At 36.1% G+C, this 19,844-nt stretch overlaps 1 non-coding gene across 1 annotated transcript; it reads left to right on the forward strand.

The window, feature by feature from the left end:
• The first annotated feature begins 14,673 nt into the window (after positions 1-14,673).
• On the forward strand, positions 14,674-14,780 carry LOC127186467 (U6 spliceosomal RNA). The gene has a single exon (XR_007830390.1). It is a non-coding gene; the product is annotated as a U6 spliceosomal RNA (small nuclear RNA).
• The last annotated feature ends 5,064 nt before the right edge of the window (positions 14,781-19,844 follow it).

Genomic DNA, 19,844 nt, shown 5'->3' on the forward strand with positions numbered 1-19,844 from the left:
CTTTTAGGTCAAAACTTTTGTGGATGGGTTGGTGTCCCCTAACCCCATTAGGAGTCCTGTCTAGTTAGGGTTGAGCCTCTCGAGGCTCCATGAATTCTCCTACTACAAGTCACAGATAGAATAACTTCCATATGCTCTCAGAAACATACCCTGTCTTAGGCCTCCAGCTTGTCACAGAGATGCCTCCACATATGGTTTTTCTTTCCCTTGCAAGCCTTCTGTCCTACTTCCCCTACTCTCACCAGCTCTGATCTCCACCCTCATGTTTTTCTAGCATTCCCTCTCCTACACTGTTCCTTCTTTGCAATGTCTTCTGTGGTCACTTCTATATCTCATTTAGTTTGTTATTTAAGTACCAATGTCTTTTGCTTCTCCTTGTCCTTATCTTCTTTGTGTCAATGAATTGCGTATGGTTTCCTGTGCTATTGGGTTAAATTTCACATATAAGTGAGTACATACTATGCGTGTCTTTCTGCTTCTGGGTTACCTTGTTATGGATGTTCTTTTATACTTCCATGCCTTTAACTACAAATTTTATGGTGCCCTTGTTTTTAATAGCTGAGTAATATCCAATAATCTCATTGTACCACAGTTTGTTTATCCATTCTTTTGTTGAGTGGAATCTACGTTGTTTCCCATCTCTGTCTTTTAGGACTAAATCTCATGTTAAAAATTTAAGCAAATCTCTTTGATGTGTGGAGGAACAGACTTGGAATATATGCTCAGAATTGGTGCAGATGGGTTGTGAGGTAGAGCTATTCCCAATTTTCTGAGATAGCACCATATTGATTTTCAAACATATCATACAAGATACATTCCTACTTGCATTGCAAGAACATTCCACTTTCTTCACATCCTTGCCAGCATGGGATACCACTTAAGGTTTTAATTTTCATCAATCTGCTCGGTGTAGGATAGAATCTTAGAATCATTTTGATATGCATTTACGTGATTACTAAAGGTATTGAGCATTTCTTTATGTGATTCTCAGAAATTAAATATTCCTCTGATCAGAATTATCATTTCATCTGTGTACCTGATTTTAATTGTATTATTTAGTTTGACGTTATTTAATTTCTTTATGTCTTTATATATTTTGTATATTACCCCTTTGTCATAGGTTGGTTTTTACAAAATTCCTTCTTTTTATATTTTGTGCAATAGTTTCAGGAGTATTGTTATTAAGCTCAAAAATATAGAAACTCCTATCAACCCAAATTATTTCAGTTTTACACACTTCCTCCTTCTTTTATCTTTTCAGCATGCCTCGTATGGGTACCTGAGTGAAAACAGGCAACTCCTTTGGATGCCTGGTCAGGAAAATGCTGCATATTTTCTGATTCCACAAAGCATCGTAAATCTTCAACAATAAGAGGAAAATTAAGCAGAAGATGGACCACAGTGGTCTAAGTGAAAAAGGGACATTAAGTGTCCCCTCATGGGAGAAGGAGGGCGGGTTATTTTTTATCAAATTTAGTTTGTAGTTAATTTTTAAGCATAATTAATCCATTCAAAATATGATGCAAAAGCAAACTGTTCCATCCACATTAGTGTGAGATAACCACTATTTCTTTCTATTTACTTGCCCCACACTACTTGATGTATTCGTAATACACCTTTGTGTTTGCTAGGACAAACTGCCATCAATGGGAAGAATTGTTGTGTCCTATTTTTTTATGGTAAAATAAGAAAAGCCAGAGAGGTTTGCAGTGCAGAAAATACTAATACATCATGGACTTTCTCATAACTGTCAGGCCTTAATCATGATTTATTCATATATTTCTCTGTGATCCTATGCCATTTTGTCACCTATGTTTCAGGGATCCAATGTGTGAAGTAATATCTGATAAAAGATGGCATAATTTAAATTAATACGCACTATACTGTACTACAAGTTTTATGTGTGTGAGGTTGACTATGAGATCCTAGAAATATTAGTCACAGGGCAGACTTGCCCTTATGTCCTGATGAAGAACCTATGATCTAGAGAGGAACAATTCATGAAGTATCTGTTCTTGCCCATTAGCCCATTTGCTACACTTTGATAATACAGTGCCTGAAACCGTCCTGTCTTGCTATGAAAAAAACCTCCCTTTTCCCACCTAAAGACACTTGGTAGGTTGTATTGTCTTTGGTGCTGTTTTAACCTAATCTTACTTTAAAAGACAGTGCCTCCACATTACCTGGAGCTCTCTATTCGGCTACATAGGCAGACCAGTATTTTTGAGAACATCACCACAGAATTTTGGCCACATCAATAAATTTCTTGTTGTTTCTTTACACAGAATAATATTTCCTCAGGGTAAGAAGAAGGTTAGGAATGGGAGGCAGCAGGGGCATGAATGTCTCCAGCAGAAATCAGCCCATGTCTTTTGGATACGGATTTAATTTTTATTTGAAGAACAAAAAGGAAAGAACCAAGAGTATTCTGGTATGCTAGAGGCCATATGTTTATACCACAGTGAGAAAAAGAAGCGTTGTGATGCACTCCAACCTCATTGGAAGACTTAGCATCTAACACAATGTATTTTTCAAAAAAGATATATGGTGTTGAGGGCAGAAGAAGGATGGTGCACGTATGTGTGATTTTGAAAACTACACAACCACCATGGCTCTAGTAGGACATTGGAGTTGACTCTAATTTATTTTATAACATTCAAAGTTCTTAGTGCAATAGCCTATGATCTGTGTTTGTAAAATTGTCTTTATCAATTTGGTCTTCATATGGACAAACAACAACATATTAATTAGATGATAGTAAATTGATTTTGAATATTCAAAGGGGACACGTAATAGATAAGAAATTTGCACTTCTTGCTTTGGCATGTCTTGTGATTGTTTGTTACAAAACATTTAGATCTGATGCTATATGATAGGAAAGAAAGAAATAGAACAAATGCTGAATCAGAAAGAAAAGCTGCTGTAGGTCTAACATAGGTCTAATGTAGGTCTAGAAGCTTTTCAGCATCACAGACTTACTGAATAATAATCTCACAATTACCTGTGCTTTCTTAATTCTTTTCTGTCTGCTTTGACCCAGAGGTTCTGGCTTGAATCCTCTTTTAACTGAATTATCAAAGGTGGAATCTCTCTCTCTCTCTCTCTCTCTCTCTCTCTCTCTCTCTCTCTCTCTCTCTCTCTCTCTCCCTCTCTCTCTCCCTGTCCAACAATCTTTTCCAACCCCTGGATCCTTCTCAGGCACATGAGGCCTTGACCTGAGTTCTCGCTCCGCAACCTGTCTCTTTATTAGTATTCCTACATTGTGCCTTATGCAGCTTCCCTTTCCTCTCTCCCCTACTGAGAGCTTGGCATTGCCTATTCTGTCATGTCTTCACTAATTCATCACTTTTTCTGCCTCTCAATTAAGCATCACTCTCAAATATGATTGCTTCATTATACAAACTCACATTTCCTTCATTGTTTCTGATTAAAGGTGTCTACCACCACACCTGGACCTTAGCATTTCTTTACCTCCAACATGCTCTATCTTTGTTAGGTTGACCTGGAATTCAGAGGCTTTTGTGGTTGCTTATGTGTGGGGCACTGCTGAATATGTGTGATGTCTCACATCTTCTGATTGCCAGGTCCCTCTTGGTCTATGTAGATAGGTACTCCATATAAATTATAAAGATGTATGATGTTGGCAAGTAATGAAAACCTGTAATATATTTTGCATAAACAAAATAAATGCAGTAGAAGGATCCACTAAGTAATTTAAATGAATCTCAGAGGAGCAACTTGTAGTTTCCATATCTTTGTATCTTCATATATGTAAGTAAAAATGGAACTTGTGTCTATTGGATTATATTCTTGATTGGTCAATTTTTTGACAAAGAAAATTGTATCCAGTACAACTGAGATTGTGATCCAAATTGGTAGACCCACTATTAGAAAAGAGGCCTGATTTCTGAACATTTTGTCTCCATCCTGCACAGAAGTGACAATAGTGACCATACACACACAAACAAACACACACACACGCACATGCACATTGAATGAGATATAACTAATTTAAAACAGGAATATTGAAGGCACACTTGCTAGCATTTGACATATGGAGTAAGGAAGTCTCAGTAGTTCACAGTTACTCTTGGTCAACCCTGTCTAAAAAAAGGTCAGACAATGAGAAAAGAATTACCATATGAACTAGATACCATGAGATATTTAACCTGAGTAGGCCTATTAAAACCATTAGCTTTACTTAAAATTCTTTGTCCTTGGCCTTTCTTGTTATGTAAAATATGTGTTCTCATTGTACAATTGGATGTTAACCTTAATCTCTAAAGACAAAAATAGATAATATATTAAAATTTAAAATTAATAGAGTAAAAAATAAACACAGTACCCAGTGATTAGCAACATAAACATGTGAGTGCCAACTACTTGTCACTGAGTTAGAAGTTCTCTCTACTATCTGCTTAGCAGCTTTCTTTCATGTCAATCATTTATTTTCTACATGTCATTATCTATAGTCTATTATCTACTCTATCACTAGCTTAAATTTTCTATCTTCTATTATCTAATTGTCTTTTTGCTCTCAAACCTTTCTAAACTCTATAATTTGTCTACATGTATCCTTCCTGTGATTTCTATCAACTATCTGTATATAAATCATGCATATACCTAAAATTTAGCTATATAATATCTACAATATAACACCCCTCAAACATGTATTAATTCATTTACTATCAACAATCTATCTTATCCACAACTAACCTAAATTTACCTTTCAGTCTTTATCATCTATCCACAAGCTATTGTCTGCATATCCAGTGATTACTTTCTTTGTGTGTGTGTGTGTGTGTGTGTGTGTGTGTGTGTGTGTTAGTGATCTTAACAGTAACCACAATGATTAAAACACGTGTTTTGACCAATTACAATCTTGCCTCTAAGGACAAATCATAGTTCTTGGCTTTCATGTTCTCATGAATTCTCATAATCTGTGTGCATTCTAGAGTTGCCAGGATACAGTAAACACAAGGCCACTTTACTTCAAGTGGGAGATATGGTGGGGTTGACACCGTGGACCCCTCTGGTAAGGGAAAAATGCTGAGATTTTTTTGTCTAACCTTGTAGAAATCATTGATAAAGTTATAGGGGTCACCAGGTGAATATTATGAAATTCATTATTTCATATTTCAGTTATATAGGTTTCAGACTAGTCTAAATTTATGTAATTAAGTATATACCTTATTTAAGCTTAATTATCAACTTGATGATTATAAAATATATTTCCATTCCTTGAGTAATACTAACTATACCACAGTTAAAAATGTAATGGAATGCAATAAAAAAGCTGCGTTATTAAGTAAAATATGCTGTCTCATAAGAGATATACAGTACCAAAAATACAAGAAGGATCATTTGTGCACTGTGATAAATATTATAGATGATTCCTATAAGAAGACTTATCGATTATAAACAATATACGGTGTAGTATATGACACAGGAGATGGAGCAGTAGAAAAAAGCATATATAATACATTTAACAGCAGTAAAAATGCCAGATTAACTTAGTTTTTAAGTACCAAAAAGATGTATAACAAGAGATGTGCAGTACCTAAAATATTTTAAAGATCGTGAGTTCACTGTTATAAATATTATTGATGATTCGATAAGAAGGTTTATTGATTATCAACAATATATGGTAAAGTATATACATAGAACATTGAGCAGTAGATAAAAGTATATATATTACATATAACGGTGGATGTATGAAAGGAATAAATAAATGAAATTTATCTATATATATGAAAGAAGATCCATGTGAGATAAATAAATCTGAAGATATTAGTTGATATATTTAGAATAAGTTGAGGGTATAACAGAGAGAAAGAGAGGAAGAGAGAGAAAGAGAGAGAGAGCAATGGAAGATGAATATACAACATACAGTGAATAGATGATAAATATATGGAGGAAAATAAAGGAGATATTACAAGAAAGCTATCTTATATGAAAACTGGAGAGAATAGATAAATTGTAAAATAGATCAGAATGATTTAGGGTAAGTAGAAGACAAATGGTACATCACTAGTATAGAACATAGGATATCCAGAAGATAAATGAAGGATAAATACATGGATAACAGGAACAGAGTAACTAACCAATAGATAGATAAACGGATGGCAGGCACAAGATAGCTAGAGGATCAATGATAGAGAGTTGAAGAAAAAATAGAGGTGTTGGGCATAGAATCCATATATCAAATATAGACAATGGCTCAGCATGTAAAATATGATAAAGGAGAAGGAAATAGATACACAATAATTATAAGTTAGATTAGGAAAAGAAGAGAAATTCAGGGTAGTTATGGGATACTGATACATAGATGGCTAGCATTCACAGAATAACTACAGTATAGCAGACAGGTAGAAGATAATCAAATGATACAAAAAGTAAAGAAGATAAATCGATGGAAGTTGTCTATATGAGAAATAGGTGTATAGGAGATAAAAGAAAGCTAATGATGAATGATACTTGAATGGTAGCCATTCACAGCATAGCTTAAAAATAGAAGAAAGATAGGCATGGGATTTTCAGAACATTGATCTTTATGTGTAGAGAGATATAGGATAGTAAGATGGTAAATAATGCAAGGATAGTATACAGACATATTATATGTAGAAAAAATAAGATATAAGTACAAACGAAGTATATAGAGGATAGAAGATGGATAGATGATTTTGATAGATGGAACAAGGTTACAGGATAGCTATAGGACAAAGTGATCTTTAACGGAAGTTAAATTCACAATAACTGCTACATAGTTGATCCTTATATGCTAGACACGGGGTAGACACATGGTAACTCCAGGGTAGATGCTAATATAAACAAACGGTAGTTAAAATTTATAGGTACATAGATTGAAATGAGACTCCTGCAGGATAGATGATACATAGATTCAGTAGAAACACAGCATAGATAGATGATAAAGAATAGATGTGGAAGATAGACATGGTATGTTTTGTAGGCAATAAATACACAGTTGGATGATATATACAGGATCAGTAGAACATAATTAGTATATAAATGGGAGATACTAGATTCATTGTAGATTTAGAAGAGACAGAATGTTGATGAAAGATGAATAATAGACCTTAAAGAGGTACAGCATATGGAAATAGTCAATCATATTTAGTGTAAATTAGCCACAGTATAGCAGGAATACAAAATGATACGTAGAAAGTACACACAAGCAGATCATTGTGAGTTTGAGCCCAGCCTTGTCTACTAAGAGAGTCCAGGACAGCCAAGGCTACACAGGGAAACCCTGTTTTGAAACACACACACTAGATTGCAGGTAGGTGATCATAATGAAAGGTAAATATAGGTTATTTGGCGATGGGAAAATTGTTGATAGAAAATAAATTGATACAGGATTGATAGATGACAGATTGAAGGTAGATATTATATAGGTTAATTATAGGTATATGCATGATAAATACATAGTTGATAGAATATAGAGGATGGATACATGTATACATATTATAAAGATCAGAAAGTTTTGATAGCAAATATATAATTAGATAATAGGTGATAGAAGAATTAGGCTAGTGTTACAGTAGAAGATAGAATATAAATAATGTTATATAGACAATAAATGACAGACAACAGATGATGGATAAATGCATGGCAGTTTGTAAAGAGATGACACATAAAAAATAGACTATAGATGGAAGAGGAAAAGATAAATCGAAGGAAGAAACGAGAGAGGTGATAAATATAGAACAGGTAGATTCTACAGATTATAAAAATATGATTGCTTTGTAAAATATTGGTCTTAATTGGTTTTAGGTTCTACTTGTACATGAACGCCAGGATGTGAATCTTTATAAAGTGAAGAGTAGGACAGTCTCACTACTATAAAGTTGCTTTGTATTATTCTTCAACAGGCACACAGGCTGACACTCCATGCTGAGCACCTTTTAAATGACAATCATGTGCTTTCCATTTCTCCATTTTTGGTGTCTTGTTTAGTTATTGTCTCATTTCTATGAATGGTACACAAGCAGGCTTATATAAGATAGTCAGCATTTAAAAATTATTACAAATAGTATAACTGAACACTCATTCATTATTATTTAGTATTCAAGACTTAGAGATAAAAATAACCTGTTAAAGGATGTGACTGAAATTTTCAAGAATAACTTGTTTTTAATAGCTGAGTAGTTTTCCACGTTGTAAATGTACCAGAGTTCCTTTATCCATTCTTTGGTTGTGGGACATCCAGGCTATTTTGAGATTTTAGTTATTACAAATAAAGATACCATGAACATAATTGATCAAATGTCCTTGTTTAATTGTGGAGCATTTTTCAGGTATGTACCCAGGAATTGTATAGCTAGGTCTTGTCTTAACACTATTCCCAATTATAGTATATTGGACATTTCTCTAAAACTAAGTGTACTATCACTATTCTAAATTCTTTGAGAAAGTACCAGATTAATTTTCAGAGATGTTGGACAAATTTGTACTCCCACAACCAATGGAGGAGTGTTCCCCTTTCTCCAAATCATTACCAGCATGTACTGTCCCTTGAAATTTGGATCTTATCCACTCATTTGTGTGTAATATTGAATTGTAGATTTGTATTTCTCAGCCATTAGTATTCCTGTGTTAAGAATTGTGTTTGGCTTGTACAACCACTTTGGAAATTTTTTGGGTGCTTTCTCAGAAAACTGGTAATAGGGCTCTCTCAAGACTATGAATATACTCAGAAAGTGCTCCACCACACAACAAGGACATATACTCAACCATGTTCATAGCAGCCTTATTCATAATAGCCAGACACTGGAAACAACCTAAATATCACTTAGTCAAAGAATGGATAAAGAACTGTGGTACATTTACACTATGGAATAATACTCAGCAATTAAAAGAATGAAATTCTGAAATTTGTGGACAAATGGATAGAACTAGAAATGATCATACCCAAGTGCGTTAACTCAGAAACTGAAAGACTCATATGGTATATACGCACTTATAATTGGAAACTAAACCAAAAGGCATGTCCTATGAAAGTCTTCACTTACCAGCAGATTGGGATGAATGAAAGGACATCCTACTGGGACTCTAAGTAAGAGAAACATAGGAGATGGGGAAATAGAAGGACACAGAGGGTCCTAGAAACTTACAAGATGGAAATCATTTTGGTCAGATCTCGACCCAGAGTGGTCTGCTGAAACTACTGCACCAACCATAGACACTACAAGCAGTAAAAATTTAACACCTACTCTGATCAAGCCAATGAATAGGACATTCTCCAGGGTTGTGTGGTGAGTGGGGACTGACTCTGACATGAACTCTTATGTCCCATATTTGACCACTTCTCCTTAGTGGGGAGGCCTGGTGGCACACAAAGAAGGGTAAGCAGTGTAACAACATGAGACTTGATAGCCTATGATCATATAGTCGGGGAGGAGGTCTCCCTTGGTCACAGACTTAAGGGAGGGCAATAGGGTGAAAGAGGAAGAGAGGGAGGAATGGAAGGATACAAGTGATGGCATAACAATTGAGACGTAATCTGAATAAATTTTTAAAAATTAAATTAAAAAATGAAAATCAGATTTTTTATGTTACATAGCAATAAAATACACAGAAAAAATTAACTTATTTATTTCATGCAAATATAGAGATTTAAGTTTTGATTTGCAAAATTTATAACAAATATCATACAAACATAAGTTTCATTGTGACATGTAACGATATTTTTGTCATTGAACCTCTTCACTCAGTTTCCTCTTTCATTGTTGTTAGCCTATTGTAGTCAACCCCTTAAGGGGTTTCATGTTCACTATGTTGGGCTACAAAACACTTTATCACTCATGAAGATTTCTCACTGTTTCCCATTCCCTGATTCCTTTCTGCTGTATACACCTTTAAAAGCAGACACTCGCAAGTAAATGAACATTTGGAATAAAAGAATGGAGGACATTTGTGTGAAAAGTTTTGATTTTTGACTTTCAGAGTTTGGGTTAATTTGTCTCCCATATATCTCCTGTGGCTTTGATATAGCTTTTAAATGAAAATTACCTCAGGAAGAGAGGCTTCATTAGACTTAAAATTTAAGGCCAATGCCTGTCTTTGAGCAACCTTGAGGGAGGAAACTGAAGCCATTACTCCTTTCTCTTTCAAAGGACATTAGCTCACAGAAGGGAACATAATTTTTGTGGGAAAAGGCAGCTTTCTGACACTCTCTTTGCCTCACTCAGCCTCATGCTTAATTATCATTTAAATTCGGCCTTATTTTATTTATGACATTATAACATTATTAAAATAAAAATTGTAGAGTACATAAAATATTAATCTGCTAATGATTCTTTTATAAAATTTTGGGACCTCTTTTGAAATTCCCACAAACCCATGAACCAAGTGGGAAGGTTTCCACATTTACTTTATGCTAAATGGAAAAGTTGTTTCTTGAAAAATTTTTAAAAACTGTTTGAAAATGAAATACTTTATATACTGTAGAAAATCATTGATACTTTTCTAGTCTATGATAGTGTAACATTTTTATATTAATGATATTGAACAAATTGCTTTGCCTGATGATAAAATACAAATGTTTGTTTTTCCTGCTAGTCTAAAAATTTATTAAGTGGTTTATGAAAAGCATAAAAACAATGAGTGTGGAAAGCACCTAAAATTTAATGAGAGTAGGAACAATAACAATACATCTTTTACTGGAATCTTAAATAATTTCTATAATATAAACTAGTATTAATATTATTAATATGTCTTGTTAAATATTCATTAAATATACATATATACAATTTTAAAATAACACATGCTTTGGCTCATTATTTTAGTCAAAATTTTAAAATTACATATACTTGTATGTTATGGTTATGAATTTAATCTAATTATATACTGTTGATTGTGTTTTTAAATTTTTCATTTATGAAATAAAATAAAAATTTAAAATAAAATTGAGTCATACACAGATATACATATACATATGTATAGTTATGATTTGACACATCATAACATCTATTAATTTTTTTACCAAATTTCAAACAAAACTAAAAAATTACAATTCCATGTCTTAAATTCTTTTTAATTCTCACAAATGTATTATTTGTAGGACAATAATGACTGTTGTTGACAATTCAAAAACTATTTAAAAACTTAAAATCATTTTATTTTATACTTGCTTGGGAAATTTTTAGTTTACACATAGACAAAGACATATCACCAACTCAAAATGAATGATAGAATCCATTCTGTTATGTAAACGAGAACAAATATTTCTTTACAGACTCAACTGTATTTACATTTGAATTAAATTTTCTATCAAGTACCACCTTCATAACTTTGAACATTGCTGAAGTAAATGGAAACATTAAAGATTTTACTGTAGCATTTTGTAAGTATGATAGCTAAATTAAGGTGGCTACAAGCATATTTCTTGTGATTTTTTAGAAGGTATTTGACACTTGTTTTAAACCATCATCATTACTTAGAAATAACTTTCTCTTCTGGCATGAACAGAACTGTACTCTGTGCTATAGAGAATTCTTAAATAAACTTTTATACCTTTTTAAAATCAGAAAGTTCCATGAGATTATCAGAAAACACCACGTAGATAAGGCATCAGATTGAATCTTCAATGTGTTCAGTATCACCTTAACTGTCCGCCACCCATGCCAGGCCCGGATGGGAAGGTATGGAGGAACTAGAGCCCTGAAAACCCTGCCCTGAAACAGGTAGATGCTGAGTATCCTTGCTCTAAACAAGGGACAGCAGATGCCAATAGTATTCCTGGCATGTAGGAGGTACTCAGGGACTGTCCCTATGAAATTCAGGCATTTCCACTTCCTATAGCAGCCCTGTTACCCCCTTATTGCTGGGCTTTGGAAACTATTTAAGGTAGTGTCAGTCTGTAACCTACACTTTGACCTCTCTGAGTCCCAAGTCCTTACCTGTGCAATGGGTACAAATTGTACATATAACAAAAGGAGCTTTGAGTCTCCTAACACAGTTCTCATCACTGCAAAAATGGGGGGAAATGGCAGCAGTGGGCAACAATCTCTGTGTGTGTTTATATATGTTTTGTGTGTATATGTGTGTGTTCATGTATGTATATATATATATATGTGTGTGTGTGTGTGTGTGTGTGTGTTTTTGCATTTGTGTGTGTCTCTGAGTCTGCATGTGTATGTATGTGTGTATTTCTGCATGTGTATGTATGTGTGTATGTTTATGTGTGTATACGTATGTGTGTTCATGTGTGTATATGTGTATGTGTTTATGGGTGTATTTGTGTGTACTTTTGTATGTATCTGTGTGTGTCTGTGTGTGTTTGTGTATGTGTGTGTTTCTTTTTGTGTTCAGTCAATGCTGGGGATAGAGTCCAAGACTGTACTTATCCTAGGTAATTGTACTGAAGTCTTTTGGTTATCAGAGAACCCTCAAAAGAGCCATGCCAGTCTTGGCCCCTAGAATTGCCCCTTTGTTCCTTGGGTCAGCTCTAAAACCAACAGGAAGTGAGGGACAATGATGACTTAAACAGTCCCAGTCCTGCTAAATTCAAGGTTCCCAGGACACAAGGCCAAGAAGAGCAGAGATGGTGAAAACAGTCTCATAGGGGTGGCTATGACCCCATGGAGAAGGACCCCTAGAGAAAGGGGTGAATAAACACAGAACAACGGGCTTGCATGTGTGTGAGTGTAAAGGATGAGTGTTTCTGCTTGCTTTCCAAGTTCTATGTTTCCCATGTTCTCTGATAAGATCGGCTGATTTGGGGATGGAGAAGGAAAAAAAATATTTAAACATTAAAGTGAAAATGCGTGCCTACATAAACTTCTTTGAAGGTGCGGGTGGTTTCCTTCATAGTGGTTGCCTCCAAAGTGAAGATACATTGATGAAGCAAACAAAAACAAAATCTCTTACAGAGAGCAGAATGTCTCGTCAACACCGACCCACTGAGGACTGCCTGAGGATAGTGTTGGTTTCCTTTAGGACTTGTGCTGGGAATAAACCAAGGTTTTTATGCATGTAAACATATGTTCTATTTCCATGGAAGTATGTCCCCATATTTTAAATATCTACAACAAATATCTGATTATTTTAAGTATCTAGTACAAAGGGGCACTTCGCTTGTGTGTAGCTATAGATTTTATCCCTAGAAGTGTGCTTATGTGTGCACACACACACTCACACACACACACACATGCACAATACTTTTTAAAGGGCAAAGTTCAGATTTTTAAAGAACTTTGTAATGAAAATGTGTGCTGTGTGACTGACTAGACATGTTAGCTCAAGCTTGTAATCTCAGCTCAGGCAGATGCAGTGAGCAAGGTGTACATGCTGAGTTCCAGGCCAGTCAGGGCTATCTCTAGTCAAACCATGTCCTCAAAAATAACAGAAAGTAAATGTGCAGCCAGATGTGATGATTTAGGGGAGGTGTAGACAGAAGGAGCTCTGAGTTCCAAGACAGCCAAGGCTAAATGGACAGACCGTTTCTTAAAAACAAAAGAATTTTATAAAAAATGTACATTGGGTTGCATGATAAATTTCTAGACATCTGTTTTTTATGACCCCCAAATCTGTCTCATTAAGAAAACTACTGTCCCTCTGCCAGATCACTGCCATGATGAAGAGGAGCCATGTGCAGCCAAGAAAGTTGGGTAGGGTAACCAAAGTGCTGGGTAGGACCGGGTTGTAGTGACAGTGCATGCAGGAGCATATGGAATTTATGGATGACATCATTTGCTCTATCTTCCCAGACATCAAAGGCCTGGTTTGAGAAGGCGATCTGCTCATTCTATTGGAGTCAGAAATAGAGGCTTGGAGGTTGCATTGACCCTGCTGCTGCATCCTGGATATCCACCACTTAACCCATGGGATGACCTGCAACTGTTAAATAAAGCATTTGTATTAAAAAAAAATAAAATTATTGTAAAAAATAAAAAAGAAAAAAAACTATTGCCATATTTTATCTTTCAAGAATCTTATTTTTGTCCCAGAAATTCTCATGAAAAGGATCACAAAATCAACACTTTGGTAATCCTTAGCCATTTTAAAACTACTAAGACCTTATATTTTTATAGAGAGCTCACTAACTCACAAAATTGCATTTTAATGTATTTTCACATGAGTATATATGGGTAGTTGAGTTTTTAAATCAATAGAAATGAGAATTTTTAGAATTTAAAAAAATTGTTAGTTTTAAAATTAACATTTTTTATTCTGGAGTTCTTTGGGGTGAGGAAGAACACTGCCCATGGAAAGAGGGCTCAGATGTTAAGAACACAGGTTCTGGAACCCTGCATGGGGGACCATGCCTTTAATCCCAGCACTAAGGCAGATCTCTGTGAGTTCAAGGCCAGTCTGTTCTACAAAGTCCAGGACAGCCAAGGCTAAACAGAGAAACCCTGTTTTGAATAAACAAAAGAAAAGAAAAGCTGGCCTTATCAGCAGCTACATGCACATGATATACATAATAACCATATCCTTTTGTGGAGTTTTAATTACAATTTATATATTTGCAAGGGTAAATAAATGTTCTTTATGTGGCTTTAGGGAGGTACAGTTCCATAAAGACTGGGCAGTTGACTGCCACCAAAACATAAATTTAAAACCAAATCACAGGCTTGCTGTGGTGCTGCCTCAGTCACGGCTCTTTTGTAGTGCAGTGACATCATGACCAAGGCAGCTGTTTAAAAAATATTCAAGTTCTTACCTTGACATAAACCAAAATCTGAAAGATACAAAAATCATTAACCTAGTCCCTGAGCAAGGATGAGGCACAAATTTGTAAAGCAGTTTGTATTTTTAGGTACAATCTGTAGTATTTTTAAAAAAAGGTTCTAATCCTAGCACTCAGGGAAGCAGACGCAGGCAGATTTATGTGAGTTCAAGCCCAGCCTGGTTTACAGAGTGATTTCAGTCTTGAAAAACAAACAAAATGGCATTTAATTGATCACTTGCCTAGTTGCTCAGGGTATTAGCAATGTTGTGGGGGATGGAGGCACATATATATAGATAAGGTTGGAGCTAAGACCTTTGCATCCTGGTCTGCAGTCAGAGAGGTAGAGAGATTCTGGGTTTATGGGCTTTTGAACCCTCAGAGTTTTGTGCTGGAGAGGTTGTTAAGAGGTTAAGAGCAGTAGCTCCTCTTCCAAAGGTCCTGATTTCAATTCTCAGCAACCACATGGTGGCTTACAAACACATGTAATGAGATCTGGTTCCCTCTTTTAGTGTTCAGGAACACATGCAGGCAGAACACTGAAGACATAATAAATAAATAAATATTTTAAAAGCCGGGCATAGTAGCACAAACCTTTAATCCCAGCACTCAGGAGGAAGAGGCAGGCAGATCGCTGTAAGTTCAAGACCAGCCTGTTCTACAAACTGATTCCAGCATAGCCAAGGATACACAGAGAAATCCTGTACCAAAAAGAGAAAGCTAATAGTTTCACCCCCAGTGAAATACTTCCTTTAACAAGGTCATTCTTCCTAACCTTGCTAATTCTTTCAAACACCTCCTTTCCCTGGTGACTAAGCACTCAAATATATGAGCCTCCAGGGGATTGGGGAACATTCTTATTCAAACCTCCACAGGTAGCATGCACCTGTAGTCCCACTTACTTGGGAGACAGATCCCTCGGGGGAGCCCATGACCAGCCTGTTGAGGTCAGGCTCCTCTACAAAGTGAATTCTAGAGTACAAAGTGAGACCATGCCTCAAAAAAGAAAACAGACAGAAAACCTAAAACAAAACAAATCCCCAAACAATTATTAGGATCTATTGAGATGACTAAGCAAGGAAAAGGCGCATCTCCAATGTCTGTCTCACACAAAAGCCAGACAAGAGGCTGGAGGATGCCTGTTAGCATTCTGATTCTGTCTGCCTACCTATAATGTCATTGCTTACCTGCCATGGTGGCGTGGGCCTTCCCAGGGCTATAGAAAAGGAAGTTTCTACCTCCTACCTCCCTCTTACTCTTTCATTTTCTCTCTTTTCTACTTCTGTCTCAGTCTCAGTCTTTCTCCTCCCTCTAGGGTACCCCTCCCATCTTTTCTTCCACCCCCATTCTCATTTAATAAACTCCTCAATAGCATAACACTTGCTGCCTGGTATCTCTTTTTATCTTATCTTATATCTTACATATTAAGCATAAAAGTGTCAACTGCAACATGATCACCCCTATGAACTGAAGACAAGCCCAATGTCCAGCACCAGGAAAATGATGAGGACATTGTGGGCTGTCATGTACCCCTGTGAAAAAGAAGCCAAAGGTGTGCATATTTGAGAGGCTGTTTCTTAGTTACTTTTCTATTGATGTGAAAAGACACAACAATCAAGGGAACTTACAGAGGAGAACATTTAATGTGGCTCATGGTTTCAGAGGGTTAGCGTCTGTAACTCTCATGGCAGGGAGCATGGCAGCAGGCAGGAAGGCATGCTGCAGTAGCTGAGAGGACACATGTGGAGACAATAAGGAAGAGAGTCAACTGGAGTGGTATGGACTTTTGAAACCTCAAAGTGCTCCCCCAGTGACATACCTCTTCCAACAAGGCCACGCCTTCTTCAAGAAAGCCACACCTCCTAATCCTTTCCAAACAGATCCACCAACTGAAGAAATTTATGTCTATTAGGGCCACCACCATACAACCTGATTGCAAGAAAGCAAAGCAGTTACAGAAAAAAAAAACAACCAAACAAAAACCCTTAATACCCATATGTACATACAACCATACAAACATGTACACATGAGTGTACACGCACACATATTTCTCTCTCTCTGTCTGTCTGTCTCTCTCTCTCTCTCTCTCTCTCTCTCTCTCTCTCTCTCTCTCTCTGTGTGTGTGTGTGTGTGTGTGTGTGTGTGTGTGTGTGGTTGTTTGTTCTTTTTGCTTTTTTTGTGAGACAGGAAATCACTATATAGCCTTGGCTGTTCTAGAGCTCACTATGTGGATTAAACTAGCTTAAAACTGAAACTCACAAAACTACCTATCTCTGCTTCCCAATTGCTAGGACTAAGTCCTGATGAAATGATTTTAATCACATGGTAGAATGGGAGGAGTGTGTAATACAAGTTGTTCTCTCATTGGCCCCCCAACACACACACACACACACACACACACACACACATATACCCCACATGTGGTGGCCATACATAAACAAACAAACAAACAACAACAACATATATATATATATATATATATATATATTTTTTTTAACTAATGAAAACAAACAAGTAAATATAATTTTTAAATACAGGACCAGGGAACCTAGCCCAGGTGGTAGAGTGGCTTACATCTGTGAAGCTCAGATCCCCAATGCTGAGGCCCAGGCATGGTGACACATCCTTTTACTTCAATCACTTGGGAGATGGAGCCAGAAAGATTATAAGGTCAAAGTCATCCTCAGCTAAGAATGAGCAGGCAGAGCTAGGTGAGACCCTAACTCAGAAAGTATGAAAGAGGACAATCAATGCATGAGAATTGTTCCTTTGCCTAGTGCAGACTGTTTGATGGGAACTGGAAATGTTTGGGGCCTACATCAGTTGAAGTCAGATTTACTCTGAAGTGCTTCAACCCAGAAGCCACAGCATAATATATTCTTGTTCATCCCACTGAGATGTTTGATGAAAGCGCTTATGGAAGTGAAACTTGTTTCTAGAAAAGCATTTTAAATATTATGCCAATCTCCATACAGTGACTTAGAATATAGGCAGGTAGTCAGAATGTTTTAAAAGGTTCCTTAGTAATCATTATAACCTGAAGTTATTTAGTTACTCAACTAGCTGTCTGAGATCGATGAGTCACTGACATTTCTAGAATTCAATACTTAAGGATATAAAATGCCAAACCTGAACAGGTTTACTGACTTAGTGTAAAGGAGGGAAAGCTTTTCCTTTCCAATGATGTGTGGGAATATATGCCTGCACTCTTATTTACAGAAGATGTAAAATAGGAGTCCAGCCCATGAAACTTAATGAGACCCTGTCTTAGAGCTGACAAAGAGAGTTGGCAATGTAGCCCAGTGGTTGACCTCTTCCCTACTTTGCCTGTGACTATTGCTTTGGTCCTCCATAACTTCAAAGATGTCGACCAACACAAATGACCCATACTTAATTTAGGAAATTAAAATTCAATCCCAGAAATTACTTGGTATGGAGACATGTCACCACATTTAAACATAAGCATCTGACAGTTTTGCAGGAAAGAAAAAAGTGTATCGCTTCCCTCCACTGAGAGCAGAGATGGTGGATAGAGAATCCCAATCTCCCATTAAATGACACAGAATGTACTAACAGCCCAGTACTTGGGGCAGAGGCAAACAGAGTTCTATGGAGTTCCAGGCTATGTAGGGTTGCAGTGATATCATCTCAAATAAAACAACAACATACACCAAAAATCAAGAAGCATGAGGATGTAATATAGTGGTAGAACATTTAGAACATGGGTTCAGATTCTAGCTCTAATATATTCCCAATAATCTAATATTATTATCATATTTGTATATATATACATACATATATATGTGTGTGTGTATACATATGTATACACACACACATACACACACACATAATTTGTTCAGAGGTTAAGAGCCCTGCCTGTTCTTCTAAACATTGTGAGTTTCATGGTGGCTCAATACATTCTATAATGAGATCTCATGCCCTCTTCTGCATGTGTCCTGGAGGCAGAACAATGTACAAGTCTTTTAAAAATAAAACTGGTACAAAGAGATGTACATATACATACACATACATATCGTTTCTGCTTGTATGCTTTCCTTGGGTTTTTGTTTGTTTGTTTTTGAGATAGGGTTTCTCTATGTTATCTTGGCCATGTTTTGCTCACTTTGTAGACCAGGTGGGCCTCGAATTCACAGCTATCTGCCTGCCTCAGCCTCATGAGTGCTGGGATTAATTGTGTGCACCACCATGCCTGGCCTTCTTAGGCTATTTTGTCATAGAATAGAAAATCAGACAAGATCTGAGTGTGGTTGTACACACCCTTAGTCCTAGAAGTCAAGACATAGAGTCATGTGTGCCTTGTGAGTGGAGAAACAGTTGACACCATCTACAGAAGGCGTGTTGTGTCCCAGAAGGCATATAGTCTTGGAGGCAGTGGATCTCTAACCTCATTAGGCAGGGATTCCATCTGAAAACATCAGAAACTTGTATGAAAGAGGTAAATATAATGTTTTTGGCTGTCTAACAACTAAAGGAAATTTAAAACGAACTAGAAAGCATCAATTCTCATCTACACTGCAGAAAAATATCAATTACAGTCCTTTGAAGCACTGAGAAGAATTAACCATTTTATTTCTACTTGTTTTAATTCACAGATACATGTCCTAATTGGAAGTCTTCATCAAGTGACTATTAATAATATCTCCTCCTGACTTAACGGAGGACATTTTCAGGTGAATTTTGTTATGTAATTAACAATAAAAAGCATTTAAATATGAGAAATGGTGTATGTTTTGATTTATCTAGACATACACAGCTTAGGCAAAATAGACATTTTAGGTAAACAGTTGGACCTTTAAAGTCAGTGGTTAAATATTTGAAAGAAAGCCAGGCATGGTGGTGCACTCATTAAATCCCAGCATGCGGGAGGCAGAGGCAGGTGGATCACTGAGTTTGAGGCCAGCCTGATCTACAAAGTTAGTCCAGGACATCCAAGACTAACACAGAGAAACCCTGTCTTAAAAAAGACCAAAAAAAAAAAAAAAAAAGAAATAAAGAAAGAAGTTGTATTAATAATGAACTTTGATGAACAGCTCTTAATTTGTTTTCAAACTACATTATTAAGGCTTATCATTTCATTAATTTAATGGGATTCAACAGGCATTTTTGTGCTACATATGAACATTTATTTTTC

This window comes from Acomys russatus, unplaced genomic scaffold (assembly GCF_903995435.1).
Source record: "Acomys russatus unplaced genomic scaffold, mAcoRus1.1, whole genome shotgun sequence".
Taxonomy (NCBI): Eukaryota; Metazoa; Chordata; class Mammalia; order Rodentia; family Muridae; genus Acomys; species Acomys russatus.